The sequence below is a fragment of the Mustela erminea genome, chromosome 15 (assembly GCF_009829155.1).
Source record: "Mustela erminea isolate mMusErm1 chromosome 15, mMusErm1.Pri, whole genome shotgun sequence".
Taxonomy (NCBI): domain Eukaryota; kingdom Metazoa; phylum Chordata; class Mammalia; order Carnivora; family Mustelidae; genus Mustela; species Mustela erminea.
Window position 1 is genome coordinate 38,649,129 of NC_045628.1, and position 20,163 is coordinate 38,669,291.

Below are 20,163 nucleotides of genomic sequence, written 5' to 3' on the forward strand. Positions count from 1 at the left end.
TTTATAAATAGTGATTGATTTCAGCATTGATTTCTTTCAGGAAATTTTCAAGCCTGATGAAAAATAGTTGAACAATATTGCATGGAAGATATGGCTGTAATTTTTGGGAGAAGAAACTAATATAGATAACTACAATGTATAAATTATGAAAAGTGAATTATAGCATTTTTATCAGTCAGAAAAAGTCTTAAATTCTACTTTCAGTAATTTGGACCAACACCTGGAGAGCCTAAAAAATATTAGCATTACCAGATAGTTTTCTACATTTGATATAGCCAGCAGACTCTGGGATTAATATAAATATGTTACATTTACATATGATATTAATTGTGTTTTCTTTCCCTGTCTCTTTTATCAGAAATGACTAAAAATTTGATGAATTACTGATACATATCTGACCATTTGGGCTTAATTTTTCAAGAAAAAGATATTAAAAATAAGAATAACCTAAAGGTTTTTAAGGTGTGAAACATGATAGAAAGATACATACCAATGCAGAATTTCCAAGATAGTCTTCATAGTGCAATGAGGGCTTGGGTATGTTTACTTTAAATTATCACAAGATGAAAAAATAAATAAAACAAAAAAAAGGATCACAAAATGCCATGAGGCTGCAACAACTAAAACAAGGTTTTCAAAGAATAAACAGGTTAAAGACCAGAAAATATATATGCAATCTTGGTCCAGATATATCTGGGAAATTCAACATTTAATAAAAACTCCTAAAAGTAATATGAAAAATATGAGTTAGCTAGCAAATGCTTTGGATGAAGTTGGTTATTGCAAAGAAAAAAAAAAACCCACCTAATTTTTAATGGCATAGTAGATTCCAAAATTTATATCCATTGTTTTGAAGGTTGAAATATTCAGTATTAAAAAAATTAAAGTAAGTAAGTGAATATGTATTTATTAAATGCCTTCCTATATGTGAGTCTGTTAATTTGCAAATGAGGACAGGATTTATAAACTTCACAGCAATACCGGGAATCACAAAGGAAGAGTAAAACAATGACTGAAAATGAATGAAAATTAAATAATAAAATATGTTTTAAATTAAGTGTCAAATAAATTAGAAAAAGTTTCAACAAATATGAAATATAGGTACAATGTCCCCAATATTTGAGGAGTAAACACATACACGGATGTGCATGTGTGTACACACACACACACGTACACACATGCAAATAAGAAAAGCAATAGGACTTCGAAAGGATGAAGAAAAGGTCAAAAAGATCAATGGAGTACCCAATAATTATTTATTTAAAGTGTGATAGAAAAAGAAGAAATAACACTCAAGTATTATCAATGGTTATTTTAGGTCTTTGAATTAAAAATGATCTTAACATTTTTGGTATAGTTTCTAATTTTTAAAATCTTTTAAAGTGGTAATATGTTGCCTTTTATAATCACACATAAGACTAATTTTTAAAAGGCTGTGATGACCTTACTGATGTTTTATATCAGCCTTATTCAAATCATAATTCATACATTTCAAATAAAACACAATGCAAGTAATTGCTATTAGACCCAACATGGCAAATAGGTTATGCACTCATCAATGACTAAATGAAGTTAAATACTTGCTTGCATATTTGAAAACTTGTCAGGGTTACATAATTCCAAACTTAAATTAAGGAATGGAAAGCATATTGGAGATCACTTAGTGTAATTTCCTCCATTCAGGAGAAAACTGAAAGCCAGTGAGAGGTGAAGCAGTTTATTCAATATGACACAATTAAGTGATAGGAATGGGAGTGGAATGTAGGTCTCTAATCTCTCAGCTCAATAGTCCATCCTTTCCCTATGAAAACATTAGTTTCAGCTATTAGCAAGGTAGTGGGTGTTTTATGTTTAATAACAATATATATCACACAGATTACTTTCAGCATAAAATCCTTTTAAAAAAGTTGGAAAAATCTTTTGTTTAAACTTAAACATAACTAATTGGGATTTGGGATAAAAAGGAATTCCCACTTCAGTGTAACATTGCTATTATGAAACAGAACTTGTCCAGGGCAATAACTGAACATGATCACATATAATTTCATTTTAGGAAGAAGCTAAAGGTATGTAAATAAGAAATCACCTGCATATAATTTTTTTCTCTTTTACTACATTAATTGTTTAATTAAGAAAAATGTGTATTATAGGGACGCCTGGGTGGCTCAGTTGGTTGAGCAGCTGCCTTCGGCTCAGGTCATGATCCCAGCGTCCTGGGATCGAGTCCCACATCGGGCTCCTTGCTCAGCGGGGAGCCTGCTTCTCCCTCTGCCTCTGCCTGCCATTCTGTCTGCCTGTGCTTGCTCTCTCCCCCTCTCTCTCTGATAAATAAATAAAATCTTTAAAAAAAAATTTTTTTAAAAATAAAAAAAAAAAGAAAAATGTGTATTATAATCAGTAGCTTATTCTGAGATGCAAATGTTAGCAAGCCAAATGTCACTCGATTCTAATTATTATATAAACCACATGAGATAAACCACATGAGAGTTATCATTTCCTTTGTAGCCTAGAAATATTTTTTGTCTGGTCTCTGTAATTTTATTCAAATCTTAGACTTTAATATTATTCTGTATTACTTTAATATCATGTAATGCTTAAGATATTAGAATATAGTAAAATTATCATATTGAGAGCTTGTTTGGAGGCTCCAGCAGAGGAGAGCAGCACTCCTATGCCCTTGACAGAACAGTCCTCCTCTATCTGGAAAGGTGGTCCTCTTCAAGCTAGCACACAGCTACAGGAGGGACATGCAATGAGTGGTGAGGGAAAAAGGGGACTCCCACCTCACCAGGCAGATCCACCAAATCAAACCTGGTGATCAGTGGAGTAACAGATGTCGTAGCCAGATTGCCCTAATATCCCGAAATGCTTGTATTGAATATCTTTTATATATGTTCCATCCTGAGGTTCTGATGGAGAATTTCCCAATAGATTTTAAAGTAGCTTTCTAATGGGTCTGAACTCCAGTATTAGCAGTTGAAAATGTATTACAAAAATATTTTGTGAGAAAAACTCTTTATCTACTAAGATGTTCAATCAGAAGTCTGCTGACTAAAAGTATTACAGGATTTTCTTCATGCTTTAAAGCTAATGCCTTAGAAGTAAGAGTTCTAAAAACTCAGATGTAATTTGTGCTTCTTGAACAATACATAAGTTTACAAAAAGGAATTCCATTATTTTTAACCTTCTCTTTCTATCTATTTACTGAAACAAAATAAGATATTGCTATAAACCATTGTAACTAATATGCTATGATAATGTAGAAGTAGGCATAGAGGAGAAGTAAAAATAACAATGCACACACAATAAAAGGAGGCTTGATTTGTTTTGTCAATTATTTAATAAGCGGTATAAAATTTAATTTTCACAAAAAAATATAAAGTCCAAAATTCATATTGTCATGCACAAAATTATTTCAGTTGAACTAATGCGGAAGTCTGAAAGTGACTTTGGAGAAACTGAAAGTCCTTTTTAATGTGTCTAGACAGAGAAAAGAAGCACTTAACTGCTGAGAGAATGTTGCAATAGAGACAGTGGTGGAATATGAGCTATAATCACTACTTACCACCATCATGCTAGTCTCCACTAACAGAGCCTTACAGGTACAAACCACTTCTTCATATACCTATGAATGATTTTTATGCTCAGTTTGGTTATTATAACTATATATTCATTCACACTATCTGCTGAATTAATGTGATAAAGTGCCAACCTAATACAGTGCATCTTTTAATGTAATTGAAAGTACTAACATTAAAAATTTATAACATATGCATGTTTCATTTTCTTAAATGTTTTTCAGAACTAATTAAGATACTTTAAAATTACTGAGTCAAAACCACAATGAGATATCACCTCGCACCGGTCAGAATGGCTAAAATAAACAAGTCAGGAAATGACAGATGCTGGCGAGGATGCGGAGAAAGGGGAACCCTCCTACACTGTTGGTGGGAATGCAACCTGGTGCAGCCACTCTGGAAAACAGCCTGGAGGTTCCTCAAAATGTTGAAAATAGAACTGCCCTATGACCCAGCAATTGCACTATTGGGTATTTACCCTAAAGATACAAACGTAGTGATCCAAAGGGGCACGTGCACCCGAATGTTTATAGCAGCAATGTCCACAATAGCCAAACTATGGAAAGAACCTAGATGTCCATCAACAGATGAATGGATCAAGAAGATGTGGTATATATACACAATGGAATACTATGCAGCCATCAAAAGAAATGAAATCTTGCCATTTGCGACAACATGGATGGAACTAGAGCGTATCATGCTTAGCGAAATAAGTCAAGCAGAGAAAGACAACTATCATATGATCTCCTTGATATGAGGAAGTGGTGATGCAACATGGGGGCTTAAGTGGGTAGGAGAAGAATAAATGAAACAAGATGGGATTGGGAGGGAGACAAACCATAAGTGACTTTTAATCTCACAAAACAAACTGAGGGTTGCTGGGGGGAGGGGGTTTGGGAGAAGGGGGTGGGATTATGGACATTGGGGAGGGTATGTGCTTTGGTGAGTGCTATGAAGTGTGTAAACCTGGTGATTCACAGACCTGTACCCCTGGGGATAGAGTATTATGCCTCCATCAGAAAGGATGAATAACCAACTTTTGTAGCAACATGGACGGGACTGGAAGAGATTATGCTGAGTGAAATAAGTCAAGCAGAGAGAGTCAATTATCATATGGTTTCACTTATTTATGGAGCATAACAAATAGCATGGAGGACATGGGGACTTAGAGTGGAGAAGGGAGTTGGGGGAAATTGGAAGGGGAGGTGAACCATGAGAGACTATGGACTCTGAAAAACAATCTGAGGGTTTTGAAGGGACGGGGGGTGGGAGGTTGGGGTACCAGGTGGTGGGTATTATAGAGGGCACGGATTGCATGGAGCACGGGGTGTGGTGCAAAAATAATGAATACTGTTATGCTGGAAATAAAAAAAAATAAATAAATTAAATATAAAAAAAAAATAAAATAAAATAAAAAAATAAAAAAAAATAAAAAAAATAAAAAAAAGAAATGAAATCTTGCCATTTGCGACAACATGGATGGAACTAGAGCGTATCATGCTTAGCGAAATAAGTCAAGCAGAGAAAGACAACTATCATATGATCTCCCTGATATGAGGAAGTGGTGATGCAACATGGGGGCTTAAGTGGGTAGGAGAAGAATAAATGAAACAAGATGGGATTGGGAGGGAGACAAACCATAAGTGACTCTTAATCTCACAAAACAAACTGAGGGTTGCTGGGGGGAGGGGTTTGGGAGAAGGGGGTGGGATTATGGACATTGGGGAGGGTATGTGCTTTGGTGAGTGTTGTGAAGTGTGTAAACCTGGTGATTCACAGACCTGTACCCCTGGGGATAAAAATATATGTTTATAAAAAATAAAAAATTAAAAAAAACTTGAAAAAAAATTACTGAGTCCTTATTGTAATATGCCCATAAGAAAATATTATATTTTAGCCCTAACTTCCTTCAGAAATAAAACTTCACCTTTGAGGATGAAGCTGGAAGTTGACAGATGTTAAAAAGTCTTTTCCTTGGAAAGCAAACAAAAAAGGCACATTGAAGTATAAGAGATTATAATCCTGGGTTGTTGTTTTTTCTTTTGAGCACATTTATAACTTCTTTGAGCTTCAATTTCATCATCCATAGAGTGAGCAAGTGGGACAGATGATCTGTAAGGGCCATCCAAGAAATAAATTCAGTGAAGATTTCAGTCTTCTTGCATATCTGTATAGTGTAATGCTTTTTTTTTTTTTCCTAAATATTTTATTTATTTGACAGACAGAGATCACAAGCAGGCTCTTGATCCCAGGACACTGGGATCATGACCTGAGCCGAAGGCAGAGGCTTTAACCCACTGAGCCACCCAGGGGCCCCTGTAATGCTTTTTATTTAGTCGCACACTATGAGGGGAAAAAATCTTTCTGAATGGACGTTAACCTAAAGCTGTAGTCCTGTTGTTTTGTATCATCCCCATTATTCAAGCATTAAAATTCATGTAAATGAAGATTCTAGAGACTCCATTTTTTTTTAATATGAAAATGATGAGTTGAAGTTTTTGTGGGTTTGGGGGGGTGTTTTTTGGGGGGTTGCTTTTAGGAGAAAACTACAATCAGCATATGGTTGTAATACATTTAATTATTATCTGATAATATTTTTTATTACTGTTTAATGGAGGGTGTCTTGCTTTAAAATAATTTTTTAGTTTCTCTTGTTTCATTCTAGTGTTTATAAGCAATATAGAGAACTTTTTTTATTGATTAACAAGTGACAGATTTACTCTGACCATGTAGGTGCTGCTGGAGAATAAAGTATATGTTTTAAAAGTAAAGGAAAGCATAGCATGTGATGCCTCTTCCATTCTATCCTGTCTCTGAGCCAGCCCTGTTCCTACAAGTGGATATATATAGGACTCCAGGAGGGTGAGTTTCCAATTCTTCTCATTACATGTTTCCCTGTGCAGCAGTGTTGACTAATTAGGAGGACAAGTATGGCCATATGGATATGTAAAATCTGATTTTTCAACCGTACTAGTAGGCTGATGTCAGTGGAGAAGATCTGTGGATCCCGAAAGTCTCAAAAGCTTTTGCCTAAACTTACAAATGTGCACAAAATAGACCTTCCCCTTTTTTGTTTCCTCTTTTACTCCTACCATATATTGACTCATCTTCCTCTGGGATAGTGAAGGTTTAAATTCCACCAACAGACCCCCACCAACTACAAAATTCTGTCCACTTGAACATTAACTTTTCATATTTTTAGGATGTTGTTTCCTGGACAGTAGGAGTAGCTTCTTAAGTTATCCTGATTCTTACCTGGATATTTCTTTTTTAGAGATAAAGCCCTAATGCTTATTGACTCTTCTCACAGCTATGCACAAAAAAAAAAAAAAAAAGTTTCTGTGATTAAACTTCCATAAAGAACCAGAGAATTACTTTCTTTTTATCTATTTGTTCATAACTTAGTATGAAACACTTTTACTTTTGTGTCAATATTTTTCTGAAATTTCTACTTATTAAATATTATTTGTTCTTGAATATACTTAATATATTTTTGTCACTCTTCTACCCTGTAAATTAAATTGCAAAAGTATAGTTTGAAGTGCATCATAAAAGAATAAGTTTTGACTTGTTAAAACCACAGGTAGAATAACCCAGGTAGTGGAGGAAGCATGCTCAAAAGCAAAGAGGCTTGAGGAGGCTTCAAATAATTAGAAACTTCAAAGTATCATGCCAGATAAGCTCACCTTCCCCAAATGGCTGTTATTATGTAATATATGATCCAAAGTCAGAACATTAGCCAAATAATTATAATGGCATGCGCTTAAAAAGCATCTCATTTAATGAAGGACATGGAACCATGTGATAGCCATTTTATAAGCATCAGTCCCAACTTGGACCAAATTCTTTCTTCTTGGCTAATATGTTAAAACCATGACCCCATCACTTCAATTCTGAAAAAAATTCTCATCTTTGTATTTATTAGTCTACAGGAGACTTACCCTTCTTCAACAATAGAATTATACTGCCTCAGACACAGAAATATATACTCTCCTGCAAGCCACAGGACAATCAATAGAAAACTCCACTGAGTGTTTCACTGGCTCTTTGCCAGTCTCTTAGAGGAAAAAAAAATTGTAACTGATGTGCAGTATGATATCAGTTTCCTCTCTTAAGGAATATGAGAAGCTCTCCTCCAACCAACATTGACAAAAGACTCAGATTTCTCACAATCAAACTTTATAATATACTCTCTCCTGGGATATCAGGAGACTTTATCATACAAACATTTGAGAACAGATAATTAATGGTAAATAAAAAATCAAAGTAGGAATACACTGAGTGCTGAACGGAACAATGAAACTTAAAAAATGACAAAACAGAAGAATTTTTCATACAAAATAACTCCAATGTAGACACACTGGTTAATATAAGTTAGAAAATGTAAAGATTGGGCAGAAACCATATATGTTTAGTTTGTTGCCAAGATACATACAAAGAGAGTAATTTATTGTTTTCCAAAAGTTCTGCAACAACACATACCAACAAATGAGGCAAATTAAGGAGGAATATTCTGTGCATTCTGACTGTTAGTCATTTGTTTTCTTTAGTCTGGGGAATGGGAGGGACAGACACATGCTAGCAGTGAAAAAACCTAATGCCATCTTGTCACTTACCTACATGTCCCATTTTATTTAATTAAGTAGATACTAGATATGTTCCTTCTTTATCACTCAGTGCTCATTTGAGAAATCATGCTCATTTAGTTTGATTTGGGCCTGACATTTTCTATATTCTGAAATAAAATATGAGTTGTTATTAAAAATTATCTCCTACAAAGTCCCTTATTTTTAAGACATACTGTACTGCATGACCTTCTAGGTGTTTATACTGAAACAAATAAAAGCAAGAGAAAGGAAAAAGAAGGGAAGAAAAGGAAGGGAGAAGGAAGGAGGAAAAGAAGGAAGGAACGGAAGTAAGAAGGAAGAAAGGAAGGAAGGATGGTTCTTTGAGGTGTTTAGGAAGTAGGTTTCCCACATTTTCCATACAGCTAAAAACACTCATATAATTCATTATTTGCAACTTGATTTGTTTTATGACATACCACAGGATGCCAAGACATAGAACAGTCCATTTCAATTTGTATAAATTATGTATCACCAGGAGTCTTTAAAAAAAAACCTCACTCTAAGTAAAAACTGGCTAAAACTATGGTAGGTCATGGACTCCACATTTCTCAAATTTCCTAAGAGACTTAACTCCTCAAAGCCATCTTTTCGACCATAGTCCATTGGATGACAGACACTTGGAATGATGAGAACTGAAAGGATCAATCACTATAATGACATAGTTGGCATTTATATATGTTCATGACTTGTTTGGTCCTTTACAGGCATGCTTTTATTAATTTGTTTCAGAAACTCTATGAGAAGATTACTATTATCTTCACTCAGCATGTGAGGAAATTGAAGTTTTGACAATTTAGAATTCAACAATACCAGAATTTTCAACCATATTTTCTGAGTTTCCATCCCAGAGTCTAAAACATTGGGTTGTAATGCTTATTTCAACAAAGATAAGACAAAAAAGTTCTATGAAGAAGTTGAAAGAACATTGGCAGCTAGCTTTTTTGATTGTTAGCAGTAGCTTCCTAGAACAGGATGTACACGTTTACTCTGGACCTTGGAAGGTAAATAGTTACAGTGAAAAGAGGGGACATATTTTATTATTCTCAACATTTTAACATCTGCCATAATGCGGCCTCATGTTAGGTCTTAAAAATAATAAATTGCTCACATTTACTTAGTACTTACTATGTACCAGGAAATTTTATAATTGTTTTACATGGTTGATTCATTAATCCTATAAGATAAATATTGTTATCCCTGATATACAGATGAAGAAGTTGAGCAATAGAGGTTAAGTAATTTTGAAAAAGACACATAGCTAAGGATTTGTAGATGCAATCTACTCTAGATTCTCATATGTAACTATGGATTTAAGAGAAAAAATTAACAATGTGCAAAGCATCCTGCATCTGGAAGATGTACTGGAAATTACAAAGAGTTAAAAAAGGCCTCATGCAACTGAAAAAATACAGGAAGTAAATGCGAATTACAAAGAAACTTGTTTTTATACAAGTATTGTATAAGTTATAGTAGTAATTTGTATGCCTTGGTGGATATGGGAATACCATAATATCTGTATACATACATGTAAAAATAAATGTTATTAATAGTCATCACATAAATTATGGGTGATAGAAATCATTAAATTTCTTACAAAGGAAGTATTTTTGATGTGCTGTTAAATTACTTTTAATATGCAGTAATATGAATAAGGTGTGTGTATGTGTGTGTGTGTGTGTGTGTGTGTATGTGTCTTATTACATTCTGCAAAAATATGAGAGGAAGAGAAAATAAACAGATGGTGATGAAAGTGAAAAAAGAGCTAAGTTAATTTCTCTTGCTGTCTCTCTATGAGGGTTAATTGGACATTTCTTCCAAGGTAACAAGCATAGAACTCAATTATGTCAGAGGCCATAGGACTAAGCTTGGCTTTGCAGCAGATGCGATGGAATGTACAACTATATTTGAAATAACCTGAAGGCGAGGGTCACATCATTTTTTCACTAATGTGTTCCTAATACCTGAAACAGTACTTAGCACTCAAATAAACACAAGAATTAATGCAATCAAGAACTAAAAGAAGTTTGAAATTCAGAAATACATTTTCAGCTACTGTGCTCTAGAATAATTACATTGGAAAACGGGTGAATCTGTGTCATTCTTTAGTCAAAATAACTGAACAGAACAATCACAAGATTCAATGCTGTTGGTATAGTCATCTGCTTCTGAGCTTTCTTCTGACATAATGTTACACAAAAGACACAGGTATAACATTTATATGTAATTAAATTATTTTAAAATGTGAATGCTTAAAAATACATATAATTCTAGTAGAAACATTTTGTACAGAATAAAACATAATATAAATGAAGGGTGATTGTAATAAAACAATTCAGAGGGAATGGTGTGTAAATTAGCTTGTTTAAATTATTGTATGAATAACATATCAAAAATTAAAGTTCAAAGAGGAAAGGAGAAGTAATCATCGATAGAGAAATATAAAAGGTAATAGGTTGATACTCAGCTTTTTCAATTTCTTATGTTTTCATTATTCATTGTGACTGTTTTCCATCTACGTTTCCTTCCTAGTCATTACATGTTTAAGAATAAAATATCTATTTTTACTCCTTTCTCACCCTTAATAATTGGTGAAAATTCAAAAAAAAAAAAAAAAAAAAGAAAAACCTAATTCCCACAGTTGATAATCCTTACTGATTTCTTTTGTCTTTGCTTATGTCATGCTTCTTCCTGAGGCTGAATTGTGTAAAGAGGGATCAATTACAGAGAAAAGCTGGAATGACAGTTTTAAGTCTTCTGTGGCTTGATTATATCTAACGTTTCTTAGTTAAGTCAGTAAGACACTCCCTCCAGGCATGGATCATTGTATCATGAGCATCACTGGAAGAGAGATAAAGACAGGAGGGAGAGAGAGACAGAGGAGAAGGAGAAATAACACTTGCACTTACTGTATAATTTGGTATTTCTACAAATGGTGGACACCTGATAGCTTTTAAATAGCTCACACATGTTTGTTTCTGCTTGACAGCATTGCTTAGAAAGAAAACATGTATGAAGAGATATTCAGTATGTAAACAATGTTGAAATCATGCTCCCTTTTTGAGGGTACTGAGAGATAAAGAAAAATTATGTGTATAATGATGCAACCAAATATATATATTTGGTTATATATATTCCAGAGGTTTTAAGAAATTCCTCTATATTCTAAATTAAGAGATAAATAATAAATAATTTGGATCTTAGATTTTACTGTTGTTTCTATTATTCAAATATTGTTTAATTTAGCTTTATTGAAGTCTACATGTTTTAAGAATTATTGAAAACATTTTATACTGTGTTATATGAAGTCACTTAGAGTCATATAAGGTCATTTTCAGCACTAAAGCATTTTATTACTGACATTTACTAAAAATAAAATAAGTGAAGCATAAGCAAAAACACAGAAATTATCATACATGGACATTAATATAAATGACTGAATTGATTATCGAGGGCAAAAATGAAAAAAAAAAAAAGAAAACTGATATCAGGAGAACCTGTTGGTTTCTATTTCTTTGCATTATAAGAAGCTTTGAGCAAAGTACCTTTCTGAACCTGCCAAAAACCTTATTGAGAAAATGGGAAACTACAGTTAGCAGCTTATGTCAGTCAGAATAAAAATAAGAGAAAGAAAAATTCCAGCTGTCATGTATATTATATTTGTAATGAGATAATTTGTTATGGCTTATTCTTTACCACAGCAGTCATCTAATTCAGACAATGGCTAATGGATGTCAGAATTCTGGTAAGAGATTCAAAGACTCAAGTAACATGGAAATTGAATTCTGTTAGTTTATTAGACTCTGAAACAATAAAAAATATTTAAAAGGCTTATGAATGATTGAGATTATCCAAACAGTGTCAGCCTATTAATGCTACAAGTATTCTATAACAAAAAACTTTGGATCTATAATACTGTATTTGATGCCCCTGGGATCTAAAATCTGCATAAAGAATTGCATCTAAAAATTCCAAATGCAATTGACTTTGGTGATTGAACCTAAAATGAACTTGAAATCATAGGTAACTGAATAATTTGTTCCACTTCCTTTACTCTGATGCTCTAAAAAAATGCAGTATTTTAAAAATACATTAGAAAGTCTTTAAAGCTCAATTTAAAAACTCTTTTCCCACAACTAAGGTAACATTCTAGAGGATTCAATATGAAGTTGAGCTATTTGAGTATAACGTAACAGTCATTTTTTTAATGTTCTTCTGTGTTGAAATAAAGTAAAAGTAATTGACCTGTGAAGCCCAATTCAATTAAGACAGAAATACCTATAAACTATAGATTTGATATACAAAATTGATGGATGTTAATTATGAAAATAATGTTAATGTTAATAAAATAGTTTGGTTAGTGTACCAACAAGAGCTTCTCTATGCTCTTAGGTTAATTTTATTGGTTAATTTTGTTGGTTTAAAAACACCAAACATGCAAAAAATTTTTTTGAAGGCAGCTATCATATTAAAATACTTTTATTAGCAAAGCTTTATTTCTAGTTGTATCTGATTAATCATAGCATATGAAGGACATATGAATACTCTCTTTCAGTCGTGGAGCTCTTTCCAGAGGCTTACAAAATATTGAATAAGTCTGATCTTTTGCAAGATTTTTTGTTATGTTTTCTTTTGGTTAAGGATAATGGTTTTATTACCATTTGGATATATACCCTGAAATGGAATTGCTAGATATTATAGTAGTTCTATCTTTAATTTTTTGAGGAACCTCCATAATGTTTTTCATAGTGGCTATAGCACTACATTCCCACCAACAGTACACAAACTTTCTTTTCTTCACATCCTTGCCAGCATTTGTTATCTCCTGTCGTTTTTTTTTTGTTTGTTTGTTTGTTTGTTTTAGATTTTATTTATTTATTTTAGACAGAGAGAAAGAGAGATTGCGTGGACAAACAGGTGGAGGGAGGCCAGAGGAAGAGGGAGAAGAAGACACCACACTGAGTGTGGAGCCCAATATGGGGCTCAAACCCAGGACCCCGGGATCATGACCTGAGCTGACATCAGACAGTTAATCAACTGAGCAATCCAGGGGCCCCTTCTTTTGTCTTTTTGATGATAGTCATGTTAACAGATGTGAGATATCTCATTGTGGATTTGATTTGTAATTTCCTGATTATCTAGGTCATTTACAGAGGAATTGTTGATAGATATGAATGTAATGTCATTGTAGTACCTGTAAAGTCACTGCTCCTATAAATTTTCTCTGTTCCTTTCTAGTCTTTATTGCTTTTGGTCTCTCTTTCCTGCTCAGAGGGTGCCCTTTAATATTTCTTGCAGAACTGGATTAGTGGTCACAAATTCCTATAGTTTTTGCTTGTCCTGGAAACTCTTCATCTCTCCTATTCTGAATGAAAATCTTATCGGATAAAGTATTCTTGGCTGCATCTTTTTCCCATTTAGCACAGTCAGTATTTCCTGTCACTCTCTTCTGGGCTGCCAAGTTTCAGTGAATAGGTCTGCTGCTCCCTTGACTGTCTACCCTTGTAGGTTAAGGACCTTTTGTTCCTGGTTGTTTTCAGAATTCTCTTTATCTTTGTATTTTGCAAGTTTCACTATGATAGGTCATGGTGATAACCTATTTTTGTTGAATTTGAAGGGAGTTCTCTGTGCCTCTTGGATTCGAATGCCAGTTTGCTTCCCCAGATTAATAAAGTTATCAGCTATAATTTGTTCAAATAAACCTTCTGCCGCTCTTCTTCTGGGACTCCTATGATATGGAAATTATTCTACCTTATGGAATCACTGAGTTCCCTCAGTCTACCTTTGTGATCTAACAGCACTTTTTCCCTCTTCAGCTTTGTTTTTTTCCATAGTTTTATCTTCTCTGTCAATCACCAATTCATTCTTTTCCCAACAAATATACAATCAAAAAACTAAACTTGATTCCAAAGAAAAAGAAAGAAAAAAGAAGAAAGAAAAAGAAAAGAAAAAAGAGGCCTGATCAAATAAATAAATAAATAAGTAAATAAGAATGAGAGAGAGAAAGGAAAGGTGGGTGGGGGGGGGGACGGATTAAAAAAAAAACAAAAAACAAAAAACAACCAAAGCATGGTCCTATTTTCATGGCCAACTGCAGGTGACACTTTTAAGCACTCCATGGTAAAGAGACTTGGTGCATAGAGTCCCACTGCTATGCTGAATCAGAGTCAGACCTGCCCTAGTAAATACATACTTTGCCAGGTACAGGGAGGCAGCATTTGGTCTAAGGGACTCCTGCCTCCACTGGGGACCTCTGTGTTGCTTTCTGCAGTCCCACCATGTTGGTGGTGAGGGAGAAAATGGTGCCACCCCATTCTCATCCTTAGACAGGGGATCTCACACCCCTGCTGTGAGGGCCATCAGCATGCCCTGTGCCACACATCTCCTGCATCTTATCTTTGTTGTGTGCTGGGACTAAAAACTCCAAATTTTAAAGGACCCTGCACTGTGGGGAAATGCTCCCTCCTCTGGAATGGAGTTTCCCCACCAGCTGTGTCTGGTGTTCTTCGTCCCAGAAAAACAGCCCCACACCTGTACAGTGACTGTAATTTATGGTATAGCTCAGCAAAAAGCAACAATCAGATTATCCATCCTGTGCACATGCCTCTGTCCCCTGCCAAAGAAAGGATGTTTGCAGGGTCTTTAGTCCTTGGAGAGGCAATATGCCACCTTTCAAATGTACTTCAGGAAGGGGAACATTCTCCCTTAGTGCTATCCAGGAGATCCCTACACCACTTTGTGTGCTCCTGTGTCAATACCCTCTTTCCAGGAGCACTCGCCAGACCTTCTTTCTTTCAAAAGTTGCATACTTCCAGAACCTCCGAATTTGAGCTCTACATGATCTCTGCATCAAAAGTTTGTGATATTCAGTACCCCTTTTTTCTCAGTCTGTGGTCCAAAGATTTTTTTTTTTTTTCCTGCGAGCCTGCAAGTGTACTCTCTCAACCCCTAACTCTCTCTTTTTCCCTTTTCCTCTCCAAAAAGAAAGGGCTTCCTCCTCTCATGGTATCACAAATTTTTCTCTCCCCCAGTTCACTTCCATGCACCTCCCACCTTCCATGCTGTCTCCTTCCAATTATGGAGATCCTTCTCCCAGTCTTCAGATCAGTTTCCTGAATGTTCTAAGTGATCTGACCTCAATACATCTGTGTTCAGGTACAAGGAAAGCCACGGGTCCCCCTTCTTCTCTGCCATCTTAACTCCTCCCCTAAGTTTTTTTTTTTTTTTTTAATAGCATATTCTTCTACATGCAGGAATATCCTGAAGATAAGACAAAATTAAAATTGTTCATACAAGTTCTGGCTTTGTCAGAATATTGTATGAGAGCTAATAGCCAAACATTTGTTTGTCTTAAATATTACTAGAACTTGGATATGAAGTACTATAATTGTAACTAGATACCAAGACTATATGTTTATCTATAGAAGGGAGAGATCAGGTCTTCTGAAGGCCATAGCACAGGAAACAGACCCCAGAAACCATAAACATGAGCTGAGCATGCCCCCTTTGGAAAGCCAATTGTATGAAGTAATATATTGAAGTGCAACTCAATAAATATTTGTTGGATGAATGAATAAAAAAAAAAACCATAATGTTGAAAGTGGAGTCACAATTACTTCTTCTCATATGTCCTCTAATGTTTGATACAGGCATTTCTGCTACAACTCAATGTACAACAAAATTACTGGAAAATTTTGTGATCTGCAAATTTATAGTCTGAAAACATCAGGGCTAATGCCTAAAATGGTTTTTGAATAGTTCACTCAAAAACTATGTGATTATATAACCATAACATTAAGAAAAACAATAATTATCCTACAAGAAATACTAGCATAGTTAAAACATATTAACTTTCTAGTGGATACAAAAATATTCAGTAAACATTAAATTTACACGTTTAAGAAGATAAGTGGCTATCATGAAGAATGTAAGCTGCTGAATTGTGGAAACCAAGGCAAAATATTCAAAAGAAGAGACAGATCTTCAGAATAAACATTCTGAAGTCCAAGGAGGCCAAACAGAGCTTCCAGGAAGAACATGGCATGAATGCCCTTTTTGTATGTGGTATGGTCTTCTTCATTTCTTCATTGCTACTTGATGGTGGAAATTATTAATGAATGGGGACAAACAGTATGTGAACCAAAATGAAATTTGCATTACTTTAACTTAGTTCCTTGTGAACCATTTATATACAAGGTAATCAGCATTGTGTAAATACTCATCATAGCAGTACATAATCTGCTTTGTCCTTAAAGTATAGTAATGTGTATTTGCTGATTTTCTGCCTGAAAGAGAGACTAGCATATTTTTAGATATTAAATGGAGGTAACTTTGTTTCACCAAAGAAAACAATATGAATTTTATTTTGTTGATACCAATTTTATTTATTTATTTATTTATTCATTCATTCATTCATTTACAAAGATAATATTTATTTATTTATTTATTTGAGAATGAGAGAGAACATGAGTGGGGAAAGGGGCAGAGTGAGAGGGAGAAGCAGACTCCGTGCTGATAGTCGAGCCCAATATGGAGCTTAATCCCAGGACCCTGAGGTCATAAGCTGAACCAAAGTCAGATACTTAACTGACTGAGTGACCCAGGTTCCACAATAGTACACACACACACATATATATATATATATATATATATATATATATATATATATATATATAATTTTTTTAAGATTTTATTTATTTGACAGAGAGATCACAAGTAGACAGAGAGGCAGGCAGAGAGAGAGAGGGAAGCAGGCTCCCCGCTGAGCAGAGAGCCCAATGTGGGGCTCAATCCCAGGACCCTGAGACCATGATCTAAGCTGAAGGCAGAGGCTTAACCCACTGAGCCACCCAGGCACCCCCCAATACTATATTAATTTCAAATATTCAAATAAAACCAATTTTTTTAATGTAATTTTTTTTGTTTTAAGATTTTATTTATTTATTTGACAGAGAGATCACAAGTAGGCAGAGAGGCAGGCAGAGAGAGAGGAGGAAGCAGGCACCCTGCTGAGCAGAGAGCCCGATGTGGGGCTCGATCCCAGGACCCTGAGATCATGACCTGAGCCGAAGGCAGCGGCTTAACCCACTGAGTCACCCAGGCGCCCCATAAAACCAATTTTTTATATGCCCAGCTTTAGAAAAGACTTCCAGAAACCTGAACTGAAAGGAATGAAAATTATAATTTTTAATATATGCTTAGGCTACCATATGTTATTTTTCTATTAAAAATCACTGACAAATAAAATTGATATTTCTAGGATAATGACTTACTTTTTAAGGACATTTCATATTCATCTAACAAGGCACTAGAATAAAGAATGATATAAGCAGAGGTTCCAATGACAGATATATATCTAACTGTAAATAGAAAAGTTTCTTTAAAAAATTGACTTTTTTGGGATTTTACCATATCAGCTTATTTTTTTAACTTCTTTATTGGTAGCATAGAAATACTTCTGATTTCCATTACATATTCATTTTTTTCTAAGTATTCTCTTTTCTAGTCCTCCCTCTCTGTCATTTTCAGCTTATAAATTAATTGCTGTAACCGCTGAATCTATATCTGCTGAGTAGGTCTAGCAACACGTTTTCAGTTAAGGTTGAATGGTAGAAGAAAAACAAACAAAAAGGAAAAACTTTTCTCAGTTTTAAAATAATGAGCATAAATTATTAATTGGCCAAAATTGTTAAAGCTCATTCTCATTTTAAACAAATTTTTGCCATATGCATTTTATATAAAATCATTTTCATTTACTATGGAAAATCTATTATGTAATATTTTATTTATTTATAATTATTAATAATTTTAGTACTGCTAACTAATAAATGTTCCATACATAAATTCTTCACATGATTTAACAAATATATGGGTGGGAAAATTAGATTTACCAGGTAGCTCTACAGTAAGTTTTTTCATATACTTCATGCTACAACAAGGCTTTAGTGCTTTTCTTCCATTATTTTGCCACCCCAGCTTTACCAATGTTTTATTATAGTTGCTAAACATTTATAAATGTAGCATAGCTAAATCATTTTCCAAAGACATATGACTATTTTCATATGCATCCACTTTAATATATTCAGAATACTTTTTACATGTCTACTTACATATCAGTAAGTAGCACCAGTAGCTGATTTTATTTCTATATTGGGAATTTGTACTAAAAGACTAAATATGTAAACAAGAGTCATGGTACAATTTGTATTTCTCTTCATCAAGAACAAAATATGGATTAGGGTTGGATAAAGGTATTGAGAACAATTCAGTCTGTAAGATCAGAGAAGATATGGAAAACCACATTTATACTTTCTCAAATTAAGTAAGTCAATTTCAAGGAATTTTGGTACAGTGGCCTTAGTTCAATTTCTTTGAAAAAGACAAGTTTTATTGATTAGGCATCATAGTCAGGGCCAAAGCCAAAAAAAGTGCCAATTGATTTTGTAAGAAATACTACGGAGAGTAAGTCACAGCTTCAGTTGAAGGTTAGTCAATACAGATGAAGCAAATGTTTGGAGGTACAAAGTTTCTTATATGAAGACAGTGGAGGAACTAAAACTTTAATTTGTGTTATAAAAGTCTCTCAAATTTTTTAATTCTGTTTCATAAATATTTAAAGTAAAAAAAAATACATTAAATATATTTTTCTCAAATTTCTTCCTGTGAAATGTGTTAACTCCTATACCAAAAGGTAATTTGACCAAATGTATAAATGAATTCCAATAGTGAATAGCAAGTGACAGGGATCATTTTGTAGCTTAAATTCATTAACATAGACTTTAGATCCCAATATTCTGGTTTCAAACTTGGGCTTTACATTATATGACTGTTTAAATTTAGTTCAAATGCTTCATGTCTCTGATACTCAGTTTTCTTTCTTTTTTTTTTTTTTTTTAAAGATTTTATTTATTTATTTGACAGAGAGAAATCACAAGTAGATGGAGAGGCAGGCAGAGAGAGAGAGAGGGAAGCAGGCTCCCTGCCGAGCAGAGAGCCCGATGCGGGACTCGATCCCAGGACCCTGAGATCATGACCTGAGCCGAAGGCAGCGGCTTAATCCACTGAGCCACCCAGGCGCCCCTGATACTCAGTTTTCTTATTGTAACCACAAGTAATAACAATAACAGCAACAAAATGGTACTAAAAATAATTGCCATGTATGTTTTGAGAATAAAATAACTTGGTAATAATATTAATACTTTCATAATGCTGAATATTTTCCAGGAACTGATTTGTGTGTATTGTATGTTTATGCAGGTGTATGTCTGTTTAATTTTCATAACAACCCTATAGATGGGTACTATGATTTTCTCCAATGTGAAAATATTATAATTAATAAGCAGAACTGTCCCAGTCTCAACCCATCAGTATTTAGAGAAGTGGAATAGAAGGCTTGCTCCAGGGTCTGTCAAGTTTCCCAACAGAAAACTAATTTTTTTAAGGAATTTGCCTATGCCAGAAAAATTTTAAGTGCTTAGTAACTGTTTGTTCAAAGATCAGGATTAGACAGAAGAATTCTGAGAACACAAGAGCACTCCGTTTTTCTTTCCTGATTCAGAGGACTCCAAGGGTCCTTAGGCAGACTCATGCATGGGGAGACTTGGGTTCTGAGGGATTTTATGCCAAACGTAATGGTATATTCAGTGTGCTGATGCAAGAGTTAAACGATGGAAGGCAGCAGATCCTGGAAGCGCTGACCATCAGAGATCTGTACCCTCCCAGATTGATATCATTGTTGTTATTGTTGTTGTTTCTGATACTTTATTTCAAAGTTTTGTGTGTGGGTGTTAGTCCCAGTTTTCTTTTACTGGGTTTGTATTTATTCTAATCATGAGAGGCCCAGCATTTGTAATTTTCCTTAGTTGGCTCATTGGGGCTCACATAGGTCTGATGAATGGCATTGGTAAAACAGATGGTCCAAGGAAAACCTTTTCTATATCTGTCTTACTTCCAACATGTAT